This window comes from Camelus bactrianus, chromosome 15 (genome assembly GCF_048773025.1).
Source record: "Camelus bactrianus isolate YW-2024 breed Bactrian camel chromosome 15, ASM4877302v1, whole genome shotgun sequence".
In the NCBI taxonomy this organism is placed as follows: Eukaryota; Metazoa; Chordata; class Mammalia; order Artiodactyla; family Camelidae; genus Camelus; species Camelus bactrianus.
Window position 1 is genome coordinate 32,237,269 of NC_133553.1, and position 23,202 is coordinate 32,260,470.

The 23,202-nt window shown below is 43.2% G+C and overlaps 1 protein-coding gene across 6 annotated transcripts in view; it reads left to right on the forward strand.

The window, feature by feature from the left end:
* The window catches only part of SLC4A1AP (solute carrier family 4 member 1 adaptor protein), a 78,672-nt gene that overhangs the window by 49,639 nt on the left and 5,831 nt on the right, over positions 1-23,202 (forward strand). For 4 of the 6 annotated variants that reach the window (XR_012499273.1, XR_012499278.1, XR_012499274.1 and 1 more), the window contains one exon: positions 57-14,332. The gene's annotated coding sequence lies outside the window, so the exon portion shown is untranslated. The remainder of the gene's footprint in view (positions 1-56; positions 14,333-23,202) is intronic. The other 2 variants (XR_012499275.1, XR_012499277.1) reach the window with 1 other exon arrangement.

The window sequence follows — 23,202 nt, forward strand, 5'->3', positions numbered from 1 at the left end:
TTACAGGCGGAGTTCACGCTCTGAAGGCCTGCAGTCACGCTGTTCTGTCCTCACAGGCTGTTGCAAATGGGAAAAGTTCACATAAGAATCCAGACTTCTGATTTTTCTTGACTAATAAAAACATCTGGTGACCCTGAGACTGTATTCCACTTGGCAGCCATGGTAAGTCAGGAAACCTTATTGTTGAAGCTCTCTTCCCTAGTTCTGTTTCCTACCTGTTCCCCAAGGGCACCTGTGATCTCACTCAGGCCTCGCCACCACCCTGTGAGACTGGGAACGTTAACTCCATTTTATACATGAAGGAAGCAAGGGCAGAGGTCAGTAGCCTCGCCCAAGGTCCTGGCCAGGGAGAGACAGCTCGGGTTCTCACCCAGGTAATCTGCCTCCTGGTCCATGCTTTCTGTGCTCCCCTCAACTTTTTCCTGCTCAAAGAGTTGGTACTCCCAGCAGCAGTTGGATGGACAGCAGATGCAGAGAGCAAATGAAAACCTTCTGGCTGTTCAGGTCTGGGGCCTCCTAGGCCACAGCAGAGTCCTGAGCTGGGCAAAACAGCTCTCCACTGAGGTTCTGGAGAGGCGACTCTTTTCCCAAGCATGGGGCAGGAGGTGGCTGGTCAATGGTTCCCCCGCAGCTCAGGCCGGCGAGAGGACCAGTGCACCTCGGTGTGGGGCACTGAGAGCAGAAGTGGCTGGTCAGTCTAGGTGGTGTCTCCCTTCCTGGCTTCTCTCCCTTTAGTGGAAGCAAGCTCCCAGGCAGCACCTTGCTCCACTTGGTCTTTCTGCCACACATAGTGCAAACCCATGGCGCAGCGGGGCCAGAACTGCCTTAGTCTGCAAACCGCAGCGCAGTCTAGACCAGTCAGGCTTCCTTGAGCAAAGTGCTCTTTCTGGTCAGTTGTACATTCTCCTCCTGGAGAGGCTCGCTGACTCTTCCCAGAAGGGCTTGCCCACTACTCCCTAGCAGTTCCTAGGAATGAATGGAGGAGCAGCACCTGAGAGTCACAGGGTGTCAGAGGAAACAGAGTAACTGCTTTATAAAAATAGCTCAGCTGTGTATAGCACTCTACAGTTTATAAAACCCTTTCACATCCATGTGTATTATTTGGTTCTCACAACTTTATGAGCCAGACAGAGCAGCAGTTGGCAAATATGGATTATCTAGGAAAGTTCTATTCTCAGTCCTGCCACTTACTGTGAGCAAGTGCATATCCTCTTTGTAGCTTTTATTTCTTCATTGACTAAAAAAAATATTTTTTTTAATAATGGGTGAACTGTGGGGTTATTTTAGCTTATATAAATTTAATAAAAAAGAAGATAATGATCTCTCCCAGCAAGGTTGCTCTGCTGTATAGAACTCCAGGGAGTGCTATTCCCACAGAATACCAGGTAATGGGTCCCCTAGAAATTGTGCAACAGGTGGAGCTCCTTATGTGCATGTCGTGAGGATTAAATGACATAATTTATGTCCTAGCACAAAACCTGTGAGATAGATGGTGATTAACAAATGCTTGTCAAGTGAGTGAACTGCTCACTCAGTCATGATGGATTTTGAGGGGAGCTCACAGGAAGAAGGAAGTAGTACTGGCTCCCTGTGCTGGTGTTGCATTTCCTGCCCATATTTCTGTGACTCTTGCCAAGTTGCCCTTTGTCCTAGGCTGCTGGGCTCCCAGTCGGCTGGAGGCACAGACTTATCAGTGGGGACTGGAGAGCTGGGCCTGGACTGGGTAATGACCAGCCTTCCGCTCACTTGAAGTTTCCGTTGGGGGGCTGGAAGCCACAGCATCCAGATGGCTAATTGCTTTGTGCCTGTGTCTGCAAATCACAGTGATTCACTGTCCCTGCTGAAAACACGCTCTCTTTTCAAAGATTTAATAGTTTCCAAAATTAATTTAGCCTCATCTGTTATCCCCCTGCCCTTCTGCACTGTCCCCTCCCCCCAGTGTCCTCCCCCATCCTGGGATGGAGCTGCTGCTTCAGAAAGCTGGCTTTCACTGTGCAGGGCATAGTGGAGAGGAGCACAGACCCCTTTCCAGAGTCACCTGAGCAGATACTGAGTGTAGAGTTTGGGGAAAGAAGCCCAGGAGGGAAGGGCTGGTGTCAGGGGCACATTTATCTCCCACCATCCTACATGCTTTTGGCCATGAAGCCCAGGTCTGACTGACACTCCCAGAAGAAGATCTCCAAGAAGCTCGTGTTTGCACTGTTTTGCTTACAGAATTCCCAGAGATCATCTGTTTTTTATATGTGAGGGATGTGGTCAGTTTTGTTAGTTTTAGACATCTCATTATGGGCCCATGAGACCCTGGGGCCGAGCCCTGGCTAAGAGACCAGAATTTAGGGAGTTTACCTCCGTCTGATTTCTGAATTGTTTCTTTACCATCTTTGGGCTTCTGCTCTTCCCCAGTAACATAAAGAGGGTATAATCCTTTCCTCTTAATGATATAATCCCTTCCTTTAATGATATAACTCCTTAATAATAAAATTGATTTATTTAATAAACATTTATTGAACCTCTCTATGTATCAGGCATGTGCCAGGGATTGAGGGTACAGTGGCAAAAAAAACCCCCTCCACAATCCTGGTCCTTCCAGAACTCAGCTCACAGTCCACAGTGGAGAAAGAACAGGCCCGAGGCCAGCAGGCTGTTGGATGCTCTGCAGGGAACGTTAGGGGGCTGGGGGCACTGAGTCTTGTGGAGTCAGGAAAGGCTCCTCGGGGGAGGTCATGCCTAAGCAGAGTCCTAAATAATTAGAAAGAGTTATCTTGAAGAAGAAGAAAGAGGAGGAGAAGAGGAAAGAGGAGCAGTGTTCTAGGCAGAGGAAACAGATAAGCACAAAAGCCCAAGGAAGGAGAAGCCCTGGTTCATACTGAGGATCTGCAGACAGTGCAGTATGACTGGCCAGAGGACAGTGAGAGCGGGAGTGGCTGGACACAAAAGTGGGGCCAGAGCAGCAAAGGCCTTTTGGCACCTGATCGAATTATCACGGGGTTTTAAGCATGATCCAATGTGTGTTCTAAAGAAATCACTCAGGTCACAGTGTGGAAAATTGATTGGATGGGGTAAGACTGGAAGTAGGAAGATCAGATATGCAATGGCTGTGTCTAAAAAGTATTCTGAGACCCTGGGTGAGATATTGTTAGATATTCCATTTTTTATGGAACAAATCAACAAAATATCTTTATAGATTTGTAAAATTCTCTCTAACTCTTTCGGATTCTGCTTTACATACTTCAAGACTGTGTTGTTAAAAACATTCAAATTCCAGTTATATTTTCTTGGTGAATTTTTCTGTTTATCAGTATGAAAGATCCCCCTTTGACCGTTATAATCCTTTTTATCTTAAATTCTGTTTTATTTAGTCCATCACTAAGGGACTAGTTGACTCAGTTGTGGTATACGTATACAATGGAGCACTATGACGTTGTGAGAAAGAATGAGGGACACCTCCCTACGTTCCTTTTGAGTTACACCTAGCATATCTTGTAAAGATGAAAAAGCAGGGTAGATAAAATATGTATAGTATAGTATTGTTTATTTAGGAAAAAATATTCATCTACATGTGTGTTTGCTTGTATTTTAAAAAGCAGAAGAATAAACCGTAACATTTAAAAAAAGCTCTCTAGGGGAGAGAGAGACCGCTCAGAGAGGTCATTGATAGAACATAGACTCCTCTGAGTAAACGATTTACGCACTTGACTTTGGAGCCATATAAATACTATACATAATCATAAAACAATTAGAACAGAAAAAAAGCAATTATTTTTTTAAAAAGAAATGACGCTATGTATCAAATTGGTGGCAAAACTCAGAAAATCATTTCAAGAGACTTTAAAACACAGTGATTTGAGGGTATGACCATAGAGAAACATACCCTATGAAGTGATAACAAAAACTGTAAAATATTAAAATTCTTTTGGTAATCACATTATTGGTAATATTAATATTATTCTGGAACTATTATGTATAGGCAGAATGAAGCAAATAAGAAATTATGTTAACATCATTAGGATCAAAGGTTTTCAGTGTAAGAGAAAAGAGATACAAATATAAATATAAATATAAAGCAAAATCCTAAATTTGAGTTGAAAATATAAGTATGGACTTACAGTCAGTAAAATAACCTGCTTCCAGGTGAGCTCCCCTGAGAAGGCCTAGAGACCGTGACCAGCCCAGACTGTGATTTCTAAATACCAGGGCCCACTAAAAGGAACCAGGGCTCCTTAGGGGAAAGAGCTGATGACAGGATAGGATAATGTACAAGACGAGTGTGGAAAAATTTGTCAAATCAGAGAGAAAGAAACTGTCATAGACTTACTAGGATCTTGCCAAAAGGACAGTAGCACCAACTTGAAGAGGCTCTAACTGGCCAGAGACGGGGTCGTCTAGGCATCAATAAGGACAATTACTGCAGTGGATTAAAATACATCAAAGATATTAAAACTCAAGCTAACACTACTTAAAAAAAAATAGTCACCTCTGGAGCATGCTGTGGATATAGCTCATCATTCTAAAAACTGGTAAGGGGTTAAGCATTTAACCTCTTTCCTATATGAACTCAGGGTGAGCAAAAGGCTGATGAAGTATTCCAGCTAACAAATGAAAAAGAAATAAGAGATTTAGAACAGCATCACTTTGCCAAGCCCTAATAAAATGATGAATTTAGGCAGTGATTGTCTATGGCCAGTAAACTCACAGAGAGAGACATTCATATATAATGTGCCTCTTGATGAAAGTATGCAACACAATCTATTATATATTCTGGCCAAAAGCTAAACCTGAATCAGATCAAAACTCTGTATCTAGTTACCAGTTCACAGGAAATACAGGGTACAAAGAAAGATGTAAAGAAAAGTACAAAGAGGCAATCAGCAATATCCAGAACATGGGAAATTCTACAAAAAAAAAGGACACAATTTCTTATACATATATGATATAGAAAATTATAGAAAATATAGAAATATAAAACATTTCTATATTATATATAAAATATAGAATATAGAAGTATAATTTTAAAATATATTAAACACATAATATAATATTTAATATACATAAGGTATATAAACATATATAAGGATAAAAAGGGAGGGACTCATCAAATTAAAAAAGACTTAAAAAATATATCAAACAAATGCAACTTGATATGATGAAGCTAATGTTAAAATGTTTTTTAATTGTTTTTTTAATGGAGGCACTGGGAATTGAACCCAGGACCTCGTGCATGTTAGGCATGAGCTCTACCACTGAGCTATTACCCACCCCCCCCCAATATTAAAAATATTAAATGTGATACAATAGCCAAGAAGTAGAAACCATCCAAATGTCCACAGATGGATGAATGGATATCTCTTTGATCTTTCTGGTCATGATCTAGGAGGCTTCCTCACTACTATTTTCCAAATCATTGAAGCTCCATACCTCAGAATAGAACTGCAGAATATAAAACTGCTTAGCTACAGTCTAGAATTGGCTTCTCAGTAACATGTATCCCACAACTCATGTTTCAGTCATCCAGCCCTTTTTGTTTCAATGTAGTTTTTGTTTGATTGTTTGTTTGTTGGTGTTTGGGACCAGGATCACAGGGAGCTGGCACCTTTGGCTTCTTCTTTTTGCTGTCTATGTGAGTAAAATATTGTCTAAGTCTAAAGTGGCTTATTGTATTTTTACTGGTTAAATCAGTCAGGCCTTGACGTTGCTTTGTCTTGTATGTATGAGCTTGACAGATGCTAATCTGTTGATTTCCTCCATGGTAATTGAGGTTTTGGTTTCTTACATTTCTTGTCTCATGTTCCCATGTAAGTGTAGCATGGTTTAAAAAATTAAATCAATAGTCAATGTTTATTTTATTGTGACTCTGTAAATATTGTTTACTGCTGAACGATATTACATAATTACATTCCTTCTGACTTTGTGTTTCTCTTGCAGTTAACAGTTGCCATAGTTTTTCTTTTGCTTAGCTACTCTTTAATAACTATTGCTAATATTCAAAATGTTTTCTATGTATCTGTTAAATATCTAGCAATGTTTTTATTTCCCAAATAACCAAATGTATCAAATAAGCTGTCACTATCTTCCCTTCCTGCCTCTGTACCCTTAGTCTTCTTGCTTCAATTTGAATGGGCTGCTCTCTACACCTGGTGTTCAGGTGTTATTTTAGAACTTCCTTTTATCAGTCTTCTTTGAATTGCTCCTCTGTTTTCTAGAATCTTTTTGTTCCTTGTTCTTGGCTTTTCTTCCATTTCACTGAATCATATCCTTCACTATCTTCCTAAGAGACTGTGTGGGAGGTAAACTTTTTGAGTTCTTACGTATTTGAAAATATCTTTATTCCACACTTACACTTATGCTTCATTTGGATAAGTATAGAATTCTATGATAAAAATAAGTTTTATTCTGAACTTTGGGTACCCAACACTACTGTCCTCCAGCATCCTGTAGTGATACTGAGATGTCTGATGCCATAGCTTCTTACTCCTTCACATATGACATGACTTTTCTCTCTAGAAGCTAAGATCTTATTTCTTTTATCCAGGGGTTCTGAAATTCAAAATCATTGCATTGGTACTTTCCCTCCATTCCACTGGACCCTTTGTGGGTACTTTCAATTTGGAGATTTATGTCCTTCTCTTCTGGAAAATTTTCTTACATTGTTATTATTTAAAAAATAATTTTCTATCCTTTGTTTTTTTCTGTTTTCTGAAACTCCTTGAATCATCCTCTAACATTCTTTTCTCTCCTAATTTTCATCTATCTTTCTGTTCTACTTTCTGGGGTATACCTTCAACTTTATTTTCCTACTCTTTTTTTGAATCTTTTATTTTAGCTCTCACATTTAAAATTTTTAATTACTTTTGATCATTCTCTAATTATTCCATTTTCCCACCATATTATTCTTGTTCATGGATATGCACCTTCTTTTAGCTCTCTGAGGCTATTAGTTAAATGTATAAATAAAATTTTTTAAAAATGTTTTTCTTCTCCTTCCATCATCTCTGTCTCTGAGTTTGTGTGTTTGTTTGTTTATTTATTTGTTTATTTATTTATTTATTGCTTTGGTCTCCCTCTTTCACGTGGGATACTTTCTGCAAGTTCCTGGTGATCCTGGGCTACTTAGTCCTATGTAACAGTGAACATCAACCTGATTGGCAAATATGTGTATGGGCAGGGATTTGGCTGGGGGGCCTTACTCTCAGGAGATTTTATTGGGAGACCATGAAAAGCCAATACTTGGAGGACTTCTCTTGGGAGCTAGTAATTTTTTTCCAGTGAATCTTCTACCTAGGGGACATATGCCTGAAAGTTCCTTTCTGGGAGTGGGGTAAGGGAAGGAGACTGGCAGAGGGCCTTACTCTGAACATGTAGAGTTCTACTTAATCACCCTGTTTTCAGCCAGGCAGCTGCCCTCTACTCTTGCTGAAATCCTTGAATTTGGAGATGTCCTGGTTCAATTTCTCTAGAGAAAAAACTTCCAGTTTCTAGCATGAACATGGTTGCCTGACTGTGTGGGATAAGGACGGGATCTAGAGTTGTAATTTCTCCATAGATCTTTTTCAGCCAGTTCCCTAAAGTTTATCCCGTGCTTCAAACTCACTTCTTGCAGAAGCTGCTGCCTCCAGGCCCCCTGCGTCTCTGGGCTCCATGGGGAGAATCTGCTCACTCCTCACCATCAGCTCCCTCTCTAGGCCCTTCAAGTCTTAGTTTCCTCTACTTTACTAATTCACTTACCAGTCTTTGGCCATTTTCAGTCATCCAAAAATTATTGAACTCCCTTGTCCACTGATGGCCTCACTTCCATTCTCTGTATTTTCATGAGTCTATACCCTAAAAAGAGTCTGTGGAGGAAGAAGAGGAAGATAAAGATATACAATTAGTTTGTTATCCCTAACTCGAGGTTCATACCTACTTAAAAAAGTGTTTCTGGTTTTATAAATATTACGTTGTAGAAATAATCAATATTAACATTCTGGTGTATGATATAATCACCTACTTTTTTAAAAATAAACTTTTTATTTTAGAATAGTTTTAGATTTACAGAAAAATCACAATGATGGTACAGAGTTCTCATATACTCCACACCCAATTCCTTCTATTACTAACATCTTACATTAGTGTGGCACATTTGACACAATTAATGAACCAATGTTGATACACCAGTATTAACTAAATCCAATCTTATATTAAGTTTTCCTTAGTTTTTCTCCAATGTTCTTTTTCTGTTGCAGGATCACATCCAGGATAATATATTATCTAGTTGTCAAGCCTCCTTAGGCTCCTCTTGACTGTGACAGTTCCTCAGATTTTCCTTGTTTTTGATGACTTTAACAGTTTGGGGGAGTACTGGTCAGTTGGGATTTGCCTGATGTTTTTCTCATGATCTGACTTGGGGTATGGATTTTTGAGGGAGGAAGACCATAGGGGTGAAGCACCAGTCTCATCACATCCTATCAAGAGTATGTCCTATCAACACTACTTATTACTGTGCATGTGGACCTAATCACCTGGCTAAGGTAGTTATTTGACAGATTTCTGCGCTGTAAATTTACTCCCCCTCTTTTCATACTGTTCTCTTTGGAAGGAAGTCATTACAGGCAGTCTACAACTTAAGGACTGAGGAGTTCTGCTCCACCTCCTTGAAGGCAGAGTATCTACACAAGTATTTGGGATTCTTCTGCATGGGAGATATATCTGTTCTTCCTCATTTGTCTAATTAGTCAATCATTTATTCATTTTACTATGGACTCCTAAATATTCATTTTATACTTTGGGTTATAATACAATAATACTTTATTTTCTTGCTCAAATTGTTACAGTTTTAGCCATTGGGAGCTCTCTCAATTGGCTCCTATGTTCCTTTGTGTTCTTTTCCCCTGCCCCCATCATTGTGGAGCTTCGAGCACTTCCTTACTTTCTGGCACTATAAGATGCTCCTGGATCAGCCTGCATATTTCCTGCCCCAGTTCTAGAATCAACCATTTCCCCAAGGTGACCTAGTTCTTTGTTGGAGAATGGTATTAGAAACTAAGATCTGGACACTCGTTGCTACTGGGATGTCATTGCTTCTAGATCCTGTCTGCTTACATAGCAAGGAAATAGATGTGTGTATAGTAACCGATGTATATACACATATCTGTAAATATTTCCATATGTAACCATCTGTATCTATATTAAGCTTTTTAAAGTATAATTTACAGTGTTATGCCAATTTTAGGTGTACAGCATAATGTTTCAGTCATATATATACATACATATATTCGTTTTCATATTCTTTTGCTCTCCAGGCTTTTGCTTGCTTGTTTTTTTCTGGTCTCTCTCCAGCTGAAATGTCCCTCTGGAGGTTTACTGACAGGAATGCATCATCCCAGGTACTCCCTGAGTAACACACCCCTATTCTGCCAAAATCTATGCCTAAATGGTTAACTGGGTGTAAAAGGCAGGGCTTGCCTTTGCTGGGAGAGAGGAGTGCATTCTCTACATTCTTCCTCACTGTAGACAAAGTTCTCAGAAGCCACTTTGGCTGCAGTGAGAGATAGAAGTATCCCTTAAATGGTGTGTTCTCATATCACCACACTCCACTGCCCGAGAAAACACTGCTATAAATAGCACTTGGTCTCCTCATCAGTCCACCACAGCCTGGTTAGCCCAGACATGATAGAGACTTGGTGGGAAGAGGAAAAAGCAGAAAAAAAAGATAAAGCAGGAAAAGGAGAGGAAGAAGGATGATGGGGAAAGGGTAGTGATGATAATAATATATATAAATAATGATTTTAATAATTACTTACATTTGCAAAAAACTCTCACATGCACGGTCTCATTTATGAGGTATACCAACTCAAAAAAGTACATATTTAGTTCATGTAAACTATCTCAGAAGTTGAATTGGCTTTTGTGGGTTCTAGACTCAGGAATAGGTACATGGCCCAAGGTGGGCCAATGAGAGTTGGTCCTGGGACTATTGGTAGACCTACTGGAAAAGGAGCATGTCCTTTTTCCATTGCGATTTTAAAATAAGTGTGGGTGGATGTTCAATATGTCTAGTTGTTTGTTTATTTATTTATATGCTTATTTATTTATATGCATAGAGGCTGATCTGAAGGCAGTATTCCAAAAATGTTAACATCAATTAATTTTTGGTGATAGGATAACTGGTGATATTTATGGTTTTTACACATTTGTGTATTTATATTTTATATAAAGTAATGTATTACATTTATATTAACAGACTTTTCAGTTTTAAATGATTGTTTTTAATTGTCTTATAATATCCTTGTTATAAAATTACATACATACATAGTAATATGTTTATAATATATTATTATCTAAATAATAGATTAGTGTAATTTTTACAGTAATATAAGACAGAAGTCCTTTAACCCCCTAGTGCCCATTTATTCTTTCCCTTGGTCACTGTCTCAAACCTAGTTATTTCACTATGCCTAGCAGGATGTGCATCCTTAATCCCAGGATGATCCAGTTTCCTAGAACAACTTTTTCGAAATAAAGTTTTTAACCTTTTCAAAGTAAAGTACTTAGAAAAAAATTTTTTCAAAATAAAACATTTAGGAACTGAGAGGTTCTGTTGGTTTTGTCCATATCCCATCAGACGTTAGTCCTCATCAAAGAACAGAGTGCGGAGATGGGTGAGGCTCTGCTCTCTCGGAAGTGCTCCTGCTCTGGGCTGGCTATGGCAGGAGGGCTGGGGTTGATGTGCAAATTCTACTTGACTTTGTAGTCTTTTAGAAGGAGCTCAGTGGTTTTTTTCTGTAGCCCTGCCAGAGAGAGGAACAGATCACAACCCCCAAGGAAAGAGAAAGAGCTCTTTCTGGGATTCTCTTTCTGGGATTCCCTCCTCCAGTGTTTATGAGAACTCTCCACAGACTGGGCTGCCCTTCCTGCCAGTCACCTGCTCAATCTGGCTCTCTCTCCCACTGGGGACACAGGCCCCTCCCTCAACTCCCCAAAGCACACCTAAGGCCAGGCTGCAGCATTAACAAAACTCCCCAACCCTGAAGAGTTGCCACTCATTCCAAAAGAAAACGGCCTTTTACAAAGTTACAACGGAGAGCCTGTTGCTTCACATTGTTCTGAATTGCGTTGTCTTTTTTCCAGAATAGGTTTAAGTTTTATCCTTGCATAACCCAAAGTCCTATTAAAATATTTTCCTAAAAACAAAATGGATTATTCCCACAAGAGCAATTTGTTTCCACCTCCACAGGAGATAGAGGAACTGGGATAAAAACCTCAACCCACGCAGTTTAGAATAGCAGTTTGTCCCTTTTTCTCACCATTGCAGTTTTCAAAATAGTAGGGACCACTTTCTACACATTTTAGTCACTACTTACTTAGAAACAAAAGCCTGAGTCTGACAGAAGGGCAGGGACTTGGCTGGCAGGGGACTGTGGGAGAGACTCAGGAAGAGGGAGGGAGGTCAGTGGACACAGAAACCACCAGTTTTCCCAAGACTGGGACTTTACATCTTGGAGTCAGATGTGGGAGAGAGGAACGGCGGCAGCCAGCAGTCACGGGCAGTTTGCCTAACCACTGAGTGTTCTGAGTGTTCGTTATTTCATCGTTAAAGGAGGCACTTGGGATAGACGACCTCTCAGGCCTCTTCCAGCTCCCCAGACTCTCCTCCGCGAGGTCAGTGAGGCAGGGGGCTGGCTCCCCAGGTGTAGGTCTCTGCAGGCCTCTTCTCAGATTGCATCAGCGCTGCCTGCCTTCCTGCGCGCTCATTCTCCTACCTCCACAGGCGCCCACACCTCCCTCCTCCCCTCCCCAAACTTCTTAGCCTGAGATAACACCCTTTTTGTTCTCTTGGTGACTCCACACCCATGGGGAGAGGGAATGAGGAAACCTTTGGGAAAGTGCCGCCTATCTGATGAAGGTAAGAGGTAAGAGGCTGCCCCTTGCTCCTTCCAGGTTCCCAAGGGCCCCCACCCAGTTCAGGAGGCGTTTCTGGGCTTGGCTTCCTGGCAGGCGAGGCTGGCAGGCACTGGGGGAGCTGAGGAGGGTGGTGGTGAAGGCCTTTGGCTCGTAAATCTTCATCTGGGGATTCATTAGGGATTTTTTTCCAAGGACACCGCCAGGGAGGAGGTGGGTGTCACCCAACGGCTTCTCATCAGACTCACAGTCAGGTCTAGACTGCTCAGCCTGGCATCTAGGATTCTGCAGAATCTTGCCTCGGCCTTCCTTGCCAACCGCCTCTCCTGCTATTCTTCCCAGACCCACTGAGCTCCAACTCCACAGAACCACTGCTGTTCCCCGGGACATGTTATGCATGTTCACACCTCTGTGGCTACTTTGCTTATTCTGTTTTCTCTGTCTGGAGTGCCCACTGCTATTTCTCTTCTCAAAGAACTCCTATTCATCCTTCAAGACCCTACTCAAAAGTCAGCTGCCACTTCAGAGCCTTACTTGACTCCCTAGACAGGGTTGGTTGCTCTGTGCTCCAAGGCATAGGGTTCCCTCCCTGGCTCATCACCCAGTAGGGTAATTACTAGGATTTGCATGTTTATCTTCCTCCTAGTTGCTCCTCTAGGGCAGGGACTGTGTTATTCACCTTTGTAAACCGGTGCCAGGCCCTAATAAATCCTCAGGCAATGTTGGTATAGGACTGAACATCATTTCTGTTGGATCTGTGGTATTTTTGAGGAACATTAAGAGAATGCTGGTGTTACCATGGACATTTCCTGGCCCACAGTGCACTCTCTCTCTAGACAAGAGTCATTTATCTGTCAGTATGTGTGTTCACACAGCATCAGTATGGCACTCCTCAGGTAATTTTACATCTGATTTGTTTATTTTACACATTAACCTTCTGGGTGGTTATTGTAGTTACCATCATAAGATGAAGAGACTGAGATGCCAAGAGATGAAGCAGCATCATGTTCAAGGATACGAGACATGTGTGGCAAAGCTGGGAGTTGGACTCAGGCATTCTTGCTGCGAGAGCCACAAGATCCCTGCCTACAACAGAGATTCTCAATAATGGGTCTTTGAATCAACAGATCAGTATCACCTGGGAACTTGTTAGCCATGCAAATTATTGGGCCCCATCCCAGACCTATTGAATCAGAAACTTCTAGAGGGGCCCAGCGATCCGTGTTTTAACCACCTGCAGGTGATTCCGTTGCTAGTTTTAAGAACCCAGACATACATCATAACTACTCCACTGGCTGCCCAGAGCCAGAGGAGGGAGCTCCAAGGCAAACTTTTACCCCTAAACAATCATGGCAGCGGGGATGGAAACCTAGCAGGTCCAGTAGAAGGGAAGAAAACGCAATGGCTGGGAGTTACGAGTCAGAGTTCTAGTCCCACCAGTTCTGCAATTATTGATGGTGACTTTGAGCACCTCTCTGGGCCTCAGTTTTCTCACCTGTAAAATGAAGATGTTGACTAAATGATCTCACCTCTAATTTCCCTTTACGTTCTATTATTCAACTCTCCTTTGGAATAAACTGTTGTCTACACCAGGAATGGAATGAAGACAGAGTACGAGTGCTCATTTTTAATGAATTTTTCCCATACTTGGAAACTGATCGGTTTCCAAATTCCAAATCCCTGGACCAGCTATCCTCTGTCTTCTTCCTTAGGAGCCGAAAGTGAGAGCAAACATTTGAGTTGACTCATGAAACTTTATTAGGCAAAAAATAGAAAATCATCTGATATTGATTTAGACCCCCTTCCTTTGCCTGAGGCTCCTCACACAGGTCTTTTCCCTGGTCTCTCTCCTGTCACCGGCTTCCCTGCTACGACTCTGCCAGACCCTCTTGTTCACGAGACCGTGTCCCAGTCCCCCTGTGAGCTCAGGTGCATTTCCTGATTCTCTTTATGGGTTTGCCCAATTTACAGGCCCTTGCTTACTTACCGAGGAAGGGTGAGGGGCGATGTGTCAGGATGACTTCCTAGGTGCACCAGGGGCTTGGTGGCCTAATGGGGGAGCCCCCCCGGACACACTGAAGCCCTATCCTACCATTTTCATGTGGACTGAGCACTTTCCCTGGAGCACAACTAATAGTGGGTGGGGCTGTGCCATTGGGTACCCGGTGGGGCCCAGCATTTAACTGGCAGCTGGAAAACCTGTGTACAGCAGGCTGGGAAGAAGGAAGACTGCCTCTTACCCCTTTGAGATGATGACGAAAATTCAAGGCAAATAATTGCGTTGTAAAAGTAGAGCCCTGCGTCAAAAAGGTGTTTTGCAGAATTTTAACCACTCAGGACCTGGGTGTCAGCAAGAGAACACGTCTGAGCTCTCAAGTCCGGAGGGGCCGTGAGAACATGAGCAGTGTTAGAAGTCGGTCAAAGTACACATCGCCTTCAGCAAAAACACACATGCCAGGTAAGTAGCCCAAGTGTCTGTCAGATCAGCATCATGCTCAGAGACAGACTTTCAGCCTGAGGTTTCTAGGGTCCAGGAAAAAGTCTAAAAAATGCAGGACATCACGTGTTGCTGGCAGCCCTTGGGTTAAAAGCCAAAGAAGGTGATTATGAAACAAGGCCCCAGGAAGAGCAGGAGCCAGTGTTGAGTCTTCATCAGCTGAAGCTCAGTGAGGCTTGCATGTGACCCAGGAAGGTAGCTACCTCTTGGATTGAGCATCTATGGTCCTACCTGTTAATAAAGAATGTGTGTGTGTTCCAAACTCATCAAATTGTTTGCATTAAATATCTTCAGTTTTTTGTATGTCAATCATACCTCAATAGAATGGTTTTTTGAAAAAAGGGTATGTATGTGAATTTGTGTGTAGTTGCAGCTTCTAATATACGCTTTAAATCAGCGTACATTGTCAGTGGTAATTGATCTCAGCCCAGTACTCTGGAGATCTGTGTTAACACCTTCTGTTGATGGCTGCTGTCTTTGCCCATCGTGAACCCCCATGGTGGGCCTGGTAGTTGAGTTCAACTTGAAATCTGCGGACTCGCCTCAGTGGCCCTGAGACCTGCCAGGATCCAGAGGGCTTGAAGGCCTGGACAAGACCGAGGTGTAGGTTAGACTTTCTGGGACTGCTCCAGAATGCAGTCTGCTCCTGTCCCAGCTCAGCCTGAAACTGGGCTGCTCTCCTGCAAGACGTTGGTTAAGGGATTCTTCTGCATCTGTTCAGTATGGATTTCAACCGCACTCCTTAGAATCTCCTAAGCATCTTACTCTCAAGCTTATATGACTTCACAGATGACAGAGCACTCATTTCCAGTGTTGTTTTCCATTCAGACGTTGGCCAAGCCCAAACACCTTGGTCCTTTGGTTGTTCCTGAGGTTGTACAGAAAAGAGATGTGAGCTGTAGTCTGAATGAGCTGATGCAATCTAGCTGTGGGCAGTTTGGCAAGTCATTTTGTTTGCTGGGCCTCAATTTTATCACCTGTAAAATGGGGGTGTTGTTTCAGATGCCCTCTGAGTTCTCCCAGCCTTAACATTCAGAGATTCTGGAGCCCACCTTGGCCAAAACAGAAGGCTCAGAGGTCCTATCCATCACCACACAATGCCCAAGTGGAGGTAAAGAGGAGTGCATGCAGTCGGTGTCAGGACAGTGGGGAGGACTCTGGGCCAGATGAGTACTTTCTCTTTGTGGACTTAGATTTGAGGAGTGCCTGTTGGGTGGGGCCTGGCTGGAAGGAGTGAGACAGCCTCCCCCAGACATCCCCCCCTGAGTGGTTGCCTCACAGGCTGTTACGTAGCTCTCCTTACCACTTTCCAGGGTGGGGCAGGGAAGGGCAGATGCGTAGCAGCTGATGCAACAGGCAGACGCAAACCTGTGTTCTTCGAAGACTAAGCAAAGTTTGGTTAGCCGGGCCAACCGGGGCTGCAGCTGCAAGATCCTGCTCTTTGCAGAGTTTCAGCTTCCTTTTCTCTCCTTATAACTTAAATGGGGTCCACTCTCTGCTTATCAGAGCCAGTGATTGATAGTTTGTGTTAGGGTTTACCCACATCCACTTACTCGTGGTGCTCTTTAACCTCAGCTGAAGACAATATCCTTGCTGGCTAGGAATGTGTACACGCACAAGTATATATACCACACCCACACCCACGCACACACTGTGGGGTCATCCAGAAGTAAAATAGTTGTTCTGAGAATCTGCTCCCACCAGACCATGCTTCCCACGAGCTCTTCCAGGAGGAAATGGATCCAGTCAGAAGGAGGAGAGAGCTTTAGAAGATCTGGACGTTTCCTCTGTATTGCCAAAGCCTCAAAATATGCCCTTGGGAAGGCCATTTCTACTCAAGTCCTCATCTATCAAATATAAATGAGACTCAGGGCTACTTCCCATCTTCCAGGGATCTGGATGCCCCAGACACAATAACTCAATCTTTTAATTAAAAAAAAATTCTGTGAGAGGGAAAGAAGAGAAGGTGTGTCAAGTCCTTGACAAAAGGAAAATTGCAAAATATCACTCAAAGTAGCTTGATAATGAGCATTTCCATTGTAAATTGCAAAGAATTTTGTCTTACTAAACCCATACTTCAAAACTGTACATATCTTGTGAACGGCACAAGAAGGAAAGACTAAGTACAGTTAGGCCCTATGTCCCTCGTAATCATAATTTACATTGCAGTTACTATGTGCCAGGCCCTGTGCTAAGTGATTTATATGAATTATCACATTTTATTCTCATGAAAACCCTATGACATAGTCTGTTATCATCCCCATTTTACAGATGCAGAAACTGAGGCACAGAAGTTTAAGTAACTTGCCCAAGGACACAAGGGCTAGCAAGTGGTAGAACCAAGGTATATTAACCTGGGTCCTCTGACTCTGGAGCCTAGGCTCATAAACATCTGAAAACCCCACATATACAAATAGAGAATTTAAGTGGGATAGAATCCTTCAAGTTACAAAAGATCCATCAGAATGTTCTCTAAACCCCCAATTGCTCTGTACCTTCAGTCAATAAAACCCATAATTTTATTTTCTGGAGTTCATTTTATGTCCAAATTTTAAGGAACATATTTTTTGAGTATAACATATAGCCTTTTGCTCTTTGAGAAGGGTCACTCCCAAACCTTTCATCATCAAATCAGTTCATTTTAATAGTGAACAACTGACTTATTTTCTTATTGGTATTGAATAAATTTAGAAAGCAACTTTGGGCAAGGTAGTTATAATTTAAGTATGAATTTTATAATTATCCATTTGTATATATTCATACATAATCAAATTTAATCAAAAGGACAGCCTGGAAGAGTGAAATTATAGTGTTTTCATGGTGGAGCAGGAGCTGGTGGTCTTTCTTCTTGAATCAGCCATCAGCTTGATTTATAGATGTTTTATCTCATTAACCTTTATGTCATGGAGATAATTAGTAACTCTGGAAACTGCAAAACACACTTGGAGCTGTCCCGTAGCTCTTTAACTTTGTCGTGCACCAGATTAAACTGGACCCAATTATTCTGAACCATAGAAGACATCTTTTGAAAGGCTTTGTCTCCTTCATTTGGAATGGCTTACTGGAATGAAAATCAAACTTTTAATGTGGATCCTGATTTTTCTCTTTTGGCCGTACATCATATCACATCAAAACCATTTGAATCCTTAAAGCTCTTGCTTCACAGAGAGACAAACATATGCAGATGGTTGTGATTACCCCTGTTTGGGTAAAGTTGTCCCAGGACCCTATGGAGGGTCCCAAGTTCTCGCTGCCTGCCTTCCGCCTGCTGGTGAGCATCAGGGCAGCCGTGCTGAACCCAGCCTGTTCAGGAGGCTACCGTCTTGAGGATGCAGAAAGTCCCTCGGATGCTAACAGTGCTGCAGGCATTCTTCTCCTTCCCTGTCTCCGTTCTCCCTTCTGGAATGAAGACTTTTGTGGCACAAGTTATTATAGCCTATCTTCCCTTCCAGTTTTCTATGAGAGGATTCTGAGCTGCCTGACCCCCCATTTCTTATGGCTGGATTGGTGATGGCTTAGGATGGAAGGATGGTAGAAATCAAACAGGCTAAATTAATCTACATAAGAAAAAGCAGGAAGCTACTCTCTGGAGAAAGAATGGCCTGGGTAGGCTGTTAAGTGGGACTCCTAGTGAGAAAAATGGCCTCTTCATCAAGAAACTGCTCAAAGATTCACATGATTTTTAAGACATTAGGAGTTCAACTTATGTTTCTTTTGAATAGGACACCACATGAAGATGGAACTTCATAAGGGAGGAAGAAGGCTCAGGCTTTATTCAAGATATATTTCAAATAATTTTCTAAGAGAGGAAAGTGATTTGGGTAGAAAAATCCAAGATGATGACTTGCAGTGGGGGTTTCTGAATTTGCATGGTCTTGGAACAGGACTATGAAGTGTAGGGAGGGTAGAGAGGGGCTTGTGGGATGAATATTATCAGGTGGTGGTCCTTGGATTTGTGGGTGAAGTTGAGGTTTCTTTGGGGGTGATTTCACATGAAGGGAAAACTCCAATGCTGATACCAAACTTCAGTCTCTTTCCTTGGTTTAGTTTGAAGACGGACTAGATTGTTAACATATAGAAGAATTTTTGTGTGGGCCCTTGCTCCTTTAATGCCAAACTGATGTTCTAATGCCAGTTGACATGTCTCCCGGCTGAATGACTCAGCCCTGGCCTCATAGACCCTCCACAGGCTCTCCCTCCCTCAGGGGTGCAGGTGTGTCTCCACCTCGGTCAGAGGCCAGGAAACTAACCACAATCTCCTGGCTAGAGACGTAGGCTTCTGCGTTGGAGGCAAAACAGGGTGAAACACAGGCAGGCAGGATCCCAAACCACAGGAGCTCAAGTTAGGTCATCATTGTGGACATGACAACTTGCTGTCTCTCTCTCGGTCAACAAAAAGAAACAGACCCATTCAAAAATGGCTCTAAAAGACTGGGAATTTGCATGACTGTGGCAACTCGCCATTGAATGCTATTCCAAAGCAACTGAGAAAGTTAATTAGCCATTCTTTTCCCAAGCCAAGAGAGGTGCAATGATACACTCACACCAGTTTATAGTAGGACAGTGGAGTACAGGAGTTTAAATCACTTGTCGGGCAGCCAATGAGTACAATGTCTGATTTCATTTCCCTCCTCCGGTGCACTTGGCAACTTGGGGGACTGCATGCTGGGCAAGAACCTTCTTTCCTGGAGACATTGCAGAGACATTCACAGGATTGTCCGTCTGTGGGACCAGCTTCTCTGGGGCAGTTAGAAATTAGGTTGAGGATAATGTTGAGGGGAAGAAGCCATGATGGAAAATGATTGTTTCTTTGAAAATAGTTATTCATGGAAACTGCCATGACTGGTATGACCACTCACTTGGTCATTTCATTTTACCTTAAAGGTGGACCCCAGCTGGGGCAGAGATGGATGAGCCCTTGGTAATGCACAATTACTATTTACTCAGTTGACTTGTGGGAATCAAGCAAATGAAATTGCCTGACAATAAAATGACACTGCTTTAGAAAGTATTCTGTCATGTTCGCACGTTATATTTAAAATAATCATTAGGAAAAAGGATCTGGAGTTTTAAAGAATCTGTGAGAAATCTGCAGACCAGTTTGTTCCTAGGGCAGGATGAGAATGGATTTATTTGGGCTGAAATCCTAACTTCTGTTGTCAGAGTTATCCAGAAAGTTTGGATAATGCTACACGTAGGAAAAACAGAGAAATGTTTTCTCTTCTAGACTGGCACCCCAGAAGACAAGGAATAAAAATCACTTCAAATATGAATTATTGATCTGTTCCTCTAAGGCTAGTTAATAACAAACATGACTTGTCCTTTGTAGGACTTAATATTTCCCCAGCCTGCTTATATCACATGGAGTTTGTACTTAACACACAAGAGCCATACTGGTTGCCTTTGACCCTGGGATAGTTCTTACTGACAACTGTTTTAAATGGAAGAGGGGAGTACTAGAATTGATGCTGACTGTATTAAAGTCTACAGGTTATAAAATTGTTTAGGCAGCTTCGTGGAATCCTCCAGAACAGGTGAGCTGTTATTTCTGGAGCTGAGGCTCCTCTGGCCGCCCATACCCCAGTGGCTGGCTCAGCCCCAGGTTCTTGTGGCAGACCTACTTGGGAAGGCCAGTGTGTTTTCTTGGCTGCATTTCCATGTAGCCTTTTATTCGTCAGAGATGAGACAACTTAGTACATTCCTGCTTCACGTGGCCATGAGCTCTTCTCTGTGCCAGCATCAGGACTGATCTTGTCCTGGGCAGAGGGCTAGAAAGACCTTGACCCTAGTAGTAGGCATCAAGTCCTGGTGGTTCCTGACCCCAGAAACTGGACTCTTCACTTGACAAATATTTCTTTTGAGCCAGGCCCACAAATATGGTAGTAACTAAAACAGATGAAAATCCTTGCCCTGCTCTAACTTCGACTCTGTCTAAAGAGACTGAGTCTTGTCCTCACATTCCCAGGTTTCAACCTTGGTTCCCTAATCAGTAAGTCGCTTCTTCTAGAACAATCTTTCTCAAACTTCAGCGTGCATACAAATCACCTGGGGCTGCAGATCTTGATTCAGTGAGTCTCGGGTGGGGTCTGAGATTCTGAATTCCTAACAAGCTCCCAAACGATGCTGCTGCTGCTGCTGGGGATGTTGCCTGGATTACACTTTGAGTGGCAAGGATGTACAGCCAGCAGCGTCAGCACCATCGGTGAGTTTGTTAGAAACAGAATCTCAGGCCTCACTTCAGACCTCCAGTCTCAGAATCCATCCTTTAACAAGACACCCAGGAGTTGAGAAACAGTGATCTAGAACAGTGATTCCCAAAGCATGTGCACCATCAGAAGCACCAGGTGAGAATTAGATACTCCCCGTGGGCCCCCACCTCCAACCGAGTCATATAATTTGGCAGGGAGCACCCCAGGTGATTCTGATGGATACTAGGTTTGAAAACCTCAAGGAGCATTTTCAGAGGGCATTTTCCTAGGCTCAGGGGACTTCGCGGTGGAAAAAGCCTCAGAGGTGATCTGATGATAATCATCCGAGATTGTGGGCTCCTCTGGAGTTACTGTCCCACAAGTCCCAGGTAAGAAATAGGCCAAGTCCTTGCGCAGGGTCTCATGGCTAGGACCTGCTGGGGCCTTACTCCAGGTTCTTCCACTGAAGCTGCCTCCTGCTACTGGGATGCAACCCAGCCTTTCCCTGCCCCCTTTCCTCATGATGACCTTGCCTTGGCCACACCCGAAAACTTCCTCTCCTCCAGCTGAGAGTTGCAGCCCATTACCTCCAAACCTCCACACCCTCACAGCTGCTTTACTTCAGCACCCACAGATGCCACCCTCTCCCCACTATGTCATACACCAACCAAACCACAGGTTTAATTGCCTGACTTTCCCCCAAGACTGATTCTGTCAGCCCTTTGATAACGTTTGCGGCTCTTCTCTGGGCAGGTGAAGAGTGAGGGTGGGAGGGGTGTTGTCTGCTGGACTTCCATCCATCTTTCAGAAAGGCAAGTACTCTTCCTGCTCTTTGTCTTCTGTTTCAGTGCCTCTTTTGCTAAGTGTTCTGCAGCCTCTGCAATGTATGTGAGCATCTCCTGTCTTCGCTTAGTTTCAAGACTTCCATATTCTTTTGAATTGGCTATGTTCTCCCCTCCCTGCCTACACAGGTAGGTAGGTGCTGCTCACCATCAAAGTGAAGTGGATACACCTGGAACTTATGGTCTATGATAGGGACCTTAACTCGGAGTCCACAAATCCCTAGCCCAATACTTTAAAATCTTGAGTGTACACTAGAGATTTTAGTGTACACTAGGCAATTAAAAGAAAAAAAAGCCTTGATGTCTAGACTGCAATCACATCAAGTACATCAAAAATTCTGGGGGTGGGAGGCAGGCATTAGTAGTTTATAAAGCTTTGCAGGTGATTCCGATGTGTAGCCTAAATTGAGAACTACTGGAAAGTCCTGGTAAAATTGTTTCTGGATGGGCGTATGTGCATTTCTTGGAAAAACTAAGTTATAGCTTTTAGCAGATTCTCATAAAAGTTTTTGTGACAACTTTCTCCTTCCCTTTCTCTCCCTCAAGAAAGACTGATCTAAGATAATAAGCAGGAAGAACTTACCAACTATTAAGGAAACACGAAATATGTGTATTAACTAAATAGACAGGCATTAACATGTAGAGCAGAGAAAGTGCCTCTTGTTGCTTCACAAGTGGAGGGGACTTGGGAATGTTGTGTTTGGTGGGGTGGGAGAGTCCTTGCCTCTCCCAATTAGTCAGGAAAATGGTGTGATTTCAGATGCTACCACAAGAGAGATCTGATCACACCACTTAACTCCCCCACTGCCCACAGAACCAAGGCCTCGCCCCCAACTGTAACATCCTGGTTCCCTCCTTCCTGGTTACCTAGCCCCAGCCATCCTTCTGGTCACCACACTCATTTCTTCACACACTTGAGCTCCAGAAGGATGATGCTCACTGCTCATTTTTTAGGAACCTCTGTGCCTTTGCTTCTGTTCTTCTCCTGGTTCCTCCCACTCCACCTGTCTCGAGTGGGTCTGGGAGGGGAGGTAGGACTGAACAGACAGAGAAAAGCTAGAGGCAGGGTTCCCTGGCGCAAAAGGTTCTCAGCTCATATTAGTCAAAGTGAGTGGGGCAACTGCCTTGTGTTAGGAGCACCTGCTTGGGGTTCTGGGGAGGGGAGGTAGGGGAGTAATACATAAAGAATCAGAAGCTGTGGCCTTCAAGGGACTTAGATGCCAGTGGGGAGGCAGGCCAGTGAACTGAGGAGTGCAGGCAGACTGATAGGTGCTCTGAGAGGAATCTGGGGAAAGGAGATGTGGGGTGAGGAGTGGAGGGTAGGAGAGACTTCACCCAGAAAGGAACTGATACTCTTCCGGAAAGAGCAGGCCCCAGTGAAGGGGTAAGGGAGCTCTCTGGGTTTTTTTTTTTTTTTTTTTTTCATACACACTAATCCCATTCATGAGGGCTCTGCCCTCATGACCTCCCAAAGACCCCACTTCCAAACACCATCACATTGGGGTTTCAACGTATAAATTTTGGGGGTGACACAAATATTCAGTCTATGGCAGATACTCTGTAACTGTGGTCCTGAATTGTTTCTGAAGTGCTGTTTCCTGTCTCTGAGGCAGCACAGGTCACGAATGGGCTTCTGCTCCAGGCTGTCCTGCTGCTGCTAAGGTGGCTACAGGGCTCTCTTCTGCCTAGACCAGGTCTCTGCATGGTCAGATAGTGTGGGATGACAAAAGGCTGCAGGGCCCTGCGGGTGGGGTTTGAGCCCTCAAACTGGAATCCAGAGCATTGAGCTGGAAGACAATGT